This window comes from Panulirus ornatus, chromosome 55 (genome assembly GCF_036320965.1).
Source record: "Panulirus ornatus isolate Po-2019 chromosome 55, ASM3632096v1, whole genome shotgun sequence".
Classification (NCBI taxonomy): Eukaryota; Metazoa; Arthropoda; class Malacostraca; order Decapoda; family Palinuridae; genus Panulirus; species Panulirus ornatus.
This window is the reverse complement of record NC_092278.1, coordinates 6829375-6834444: the sequence shown is the minus strand read 5'-3', so window position 1 is coordinate 6834444 and position 5070 is coordinate 6829375. Positions and strand designations below refer to the sequence as shown.

Sequence of the window (5070 nt, the reverse complement as noted above, 5' to 3'; positions counted from 1 at the left end):
ATCTTTAATCACACACGAAATATCACTACTGCTGTAATGTACGTAATGTACAGTAATGATAATGCATAAGTTAGATTGCTGAATATAATTGTATGGTATGAATGGCAAAGATGACAGTGATCAAAATTGCAGTGAATTTATTCATGAGAGTGATAATTATGCTACTGGTGGGGATTGGTAACTGTGTTAAGGGAATTATAACATTTCTTATCAATAAACCAAAACGCCGACATTATTTCCCTTGACAGTATCACATGCCATCCTGTTCACTCACGGGTCTGGTTAAGAGCCATCTTCACTACACATTATACATTACTTGAAGATGCTTTTGGCCTGCTGGCGCTTACAGGATCATATCAAGCATATGCTCACTATACCAGGGTGATGTTCATTGTTGAAGAGAAATAATGAAATTAATCGCACAACCAAGATGCTTTCCTCATACAAGGATAATTGTTTATCTTATGTATGGCATATACATATACATACTTGCTTGCCTTCATCCATTTCTGGCGCTATCCGCTCCACAGGAAACAGCACCGATATTAACAAACGTGACTGAGGACTTGAAGAATCTGGTACAAACATAATGGTTATTTTGATGAATGACTTGTTTATTATAATTATGTATTGTGTTGCATTATAATGGTTGTTCAGAACCAAGATCTTTAAGCCTGAATCCTTAATATTATATAAGAAATGATAAAACGTGTTAAAAACATAAACATTTATGATTATAAAGAACAGAATGCATTATCATGTGGGTATCTAGTGAAAATGGAACACAAGGAGCTAGTTTAATGCAGAAGCATTTCATCTTTTAACAAAATATTTACATCTACGGCCCTTTTCTTTCATCATCATTTCTTATGTTTACTATCAAGAAATGCCTCTTATCTTACATGAAAATTCTGTATAGTTATTTGATTAATGTTCTCCATCGACTCGTGGTATAACTCTTCGTTAGTGAAGTTTATTTTGTGTAATGGATCATACATTACAAAGCTGTGTCTATCCACACAAGTGTTACACGTCCCAGGTAAAGATATATTCTAGAGATAATGTACATATAACATATATATGTGTCTTTTTAAATATTTATAAAAGATTTTCTTGAGGGACAATACCTAAGACTTTCGTATTAAAGTTGATCAGTTGTAAGTGATCAAGCATTACAAAGCTGTGTCCATTGCCACAGGTGCTACTGATCTCGGGTAAAGGTATTTCATCATCTTTGTATCTTTAACCTTTCTAGTTATAGATGTTTCATCCCTGATTCCACCCTCACAATCGATGTATGTGGTTTGTGTTGTCTTAACATATCATTAGTCAGTTGAAGTGGAGAACATGCTTCTGAGCCTAGCCACTCTACTCTGTCTTCCATATGTTATTCAAGAGGTGTTACCGGATTCCGCCTATATGTGTTTACGCTGAGAGTAACAAGTTACTTCCGGACACCTTTTCCTTTTATTACTTTTGATGACTTGAAAATTTTTTGTAACATAATTGAATTTGTGATATTAATGAGATTGTTGAAATTCGCATATCATATTCTTTATTTGTTATTTAATGGTCTTTAGTTAATCAGACTTGATTGTTTATGTCTTGCTGATTTTGACATACATTTTCTCTGAAAGATACTTTGATTTGATTCGTATATATATATATATATATATATATATATATATATATATATATATATATATATATATATATATATATATATATATATATATATATATATATATATATATATAATCACATACAAACCTCCAACAGCCAGGATCTAACCCGGGACCCCTGTGCAACAGGCGGGAATGCTACCGCTAGGCCATGAGCCAATCGGTAGCATTCCCTCCTCTTGCACAAGGGTCTCCGGTTCAATCCTGGCTGTTGGAGGTTTGTATGTTCTATGAAGGTGCGCATTCATATGCACTTTGTTCGTATATATATATATATATATATATATATATATATATATATATATATATATATATATATATATATATATATATATATATATATATATTTTCTTTTAAACTATTCGCCATTTCCCGCGTTAGCAAGGTAGCGTTAAGAACAGAGGACTGGGCCTTTGTGGGATATCCTCACCTGGCCCCCCTCTGTTCCTCCTTTTGGAAAATTAGAAAAAAAACGAGAGGGGGGATTTCCAGTCCCCCGCTCCCTCCCCTTTTAGTCGCCTTCTACGACACGCAGGGAATACGTGGGAAGTATTCTTAATCCCCTATCCCCAGGGATAATATATATATATATATATATATATATATATATATATATATATATATATATATATATATATATATATATATATATATATATATATATATATATATATATATATATATATATATATATATATATATATATATATATATATATATACATATCCTTCAGTATGCTTACTTTCGATAATGAGGAACAGAAGAATAAGCCAAGCAAGTAAATTTCGTCAAAGACATCTCTCTTTTCTAAACACTGCCACGCAAAGATTTTCATTAATTCAAATTGAAGAAACAGACGTATCTTTCTATTGTCTGGTTAGCTCAGTGGTAGAGCGTGAGTCTCACACACTCAAGGTCGTGGGTTCGAGACCCACACCAGACATAGTTTTTGTCTTTTTCTTTTTTTCATTTTGTCCGCATCACATGTGTGCAACATTCAGTATGTTCATCCAACGTTATAGTGAAGATCTTCACAATGAATTGGGGTTTTCGACCTTATCTGAAAGGGTCAGGTCCACCAAGACGTCCTTGAAATCTTCCAGAAGCTTCTGGCGATCTTCCTCCAACTGCTGGGCACATCAGAGTTAACATGGGCCGGACATCGGTTGTGTAACGACTTAATCTGCTTCCGGTAGTTAGTAGGGATGGTAATGAGGGCTCTGACCTCATACCAGGTCAGCTTAGTTCCAGTCTATTGTTTAGTTCCAGTCTATTGCTTAGTTCCAGTCTATTGCATAGTTCCAGTCTATTGCTTAGTTCCAATCTATTGCAACGAAATAAAAAAGTAAAACATTTCTTCGTAGAAGATTGAGAGGAAAACACGACAGCAACATGAAGATTTACCCTGTGGTTATTTTGCCGGATAGTCGGCAACGGTCGGTCAAACAGTATTTTGCCGTGGTAATCTCAGTGCTTCATATAATACTAAGTCCCAGAAAATGTTCTTGGGGGCGTAGCTCAGTGGTAGAGCGCTCGCTTCGCATGCGATAGGACCCGGGTTCAAACCCCGGCGCCTCCATTTCTTATTTGGGAAATTCAGTTTTCAGTCTTGTATATATATGTATATATATATATATATATATATATATATATATATATATATATATATACATACATATATATATATATATATATATATATATATATATATATATATATATATATATATATATATATATATATATATATATATATATATATATATATATATATATATATATCGTTCGATCAGGGAAGTTAAGCAGCGTTGGGTCTGGTTAGTACTTGGATGGGTGACCGTCTGGGAACACCAGATGCTGTTATCCCTGGGGATAGGGAAGAGAGAATACTTGCCACGTATTCCCTGCGTGGCGTACAAGGCGACTAAAAGGAGAGGGAGCTGGAGGTTGGAAATCCTTCCCTCTCATTTCTAATTTTCCAAAAGACGGAACAGAGAAGATATAAAGGTATTGTAAAGATGTAACTAATATAAGATATAAGAATGAATGGAAGATATGGATGTAGCTCAAACAATGAGTAATGAAGATTAAGGTGCAATGAAAATTATTCTGTAGTGAAGATAAATATATATGTTGAGATTTTGTATTGAACATCAAGAAGTAATGGTAATGATGAGAGTGTAGTGACGATGAGGGTTTAGTTAGGGAGTAGTGACAATTGCTTTTGCAATGATAATTAGAGAGTAACACAATGAGAAACACAAACTTTACAAAGCTACGTTCAAGTCAGACTTTGAACTAAGTTCGGTAAACAGAAGGATGATGTTAAGATGAGAGTGTAGTGAGGAACAGTATAGTGATGATAAGGATATTGTCAAGATAGGTTGTGGTGAAGAAAAGAATGTAGTCAAGGTAAGAATGTAGTAGATATAAGGGTTATCATGTATAATCATGTAGTGAAGATAAGAACTATCCTTAGTGAACATTAGGGAGTGCAATGATGATGGTATTGTAGAATTGACGGTGTAGTGAAGAAGAGGGTATAGTGAAGATATAATTTAGTGAAAATACGCTAGTAGTGAAGATACACGTTAGTGAATATGAGGTTGTAGTGAACTTAACCTTATTGACCTGATCCCCCAAATTCTCCAAACTACGTTCAAGGGCGGATCCAAAGCCGACCGAAAAGGCTATTTCTCTGTGTATTATTAGTGGTGGTGGTGTGTGTAGGTGTGTGTAATCATCCATCTGCTCTCGTGGGGCCTCGTGTAAGTACGTTGTTTGTGTGAGCGGGTAAAATCTAAAGCCTTCCTTGAAACCAGCTTAGTCAAGATAAGGTCATATGAAGATGAGGTTGTAGTGAAGATTATAAGAAGCCTTGCATAGTGAAGATAAAGGGATTAAGGAGAGGAGATGTAGTAAAGAAGAGTATAGTGAACACAAAAGGATTCAAGCTAGGTGCACGGTCGGCCTACGGGCTTGAACTTACATTTTAGGTCAAAGGCATCACCAGTACACCCCGGCCAGCCTTAAAGTTTATCCTCACACACAGATACACACACAAATATATATATATATATATATATATATATATATATATATATATATATATATATATATATATATATATATATACATTAAATAACCTTACCAACCAGTCAACAATACAGTCACCCCCTTTTTTAATAAATTCCACTGCAATACCATCCAAACCTGCTGCCTTGCCGGCTTTCATCTTCCGCAAAGCTTTTACTACCTCTTCTCTGTTTACCAAATCATTTTCCCTAACCCTCTCACTTTGCACACCACCTCGACCAAAACACCCTATATCTGCCACTCTGTCATCAGACACATTCAACAAACCTTCAAAATACTCATTCCATCTCCTT

The 5070-nt window shown here is 34.9% G+C and overlaps 2 non-coding genes across 2 annotated transcripts; both read left to right on the top strand.

Annotated features, from left to right (window-relative positions):
• Window positions 1-2553: 2553 nt before the first annotated feature.
• Window positions 2554-2625, top strand: TRNAV-CAC (transfer RNA valine (anticodon CAC)). Its single transcript has one exon. It is a non-coding gene; the product is annotated as a tRNA-Val (tRNA).
• Window positions 2626-3189: 564 nt separating this feature from the next.
• On the top strand, window positions 3190-3261 carry TRNAA-CGC (transfer RNA alanine (anticodon CGC)). The gene has a single exon. It is a non-coding gene; the product is annotated as a tRNA-Ala (tRNA).
• The last annotated feature ends 1809 nt before the right edge of the window (window positions 3262-5070 follow it).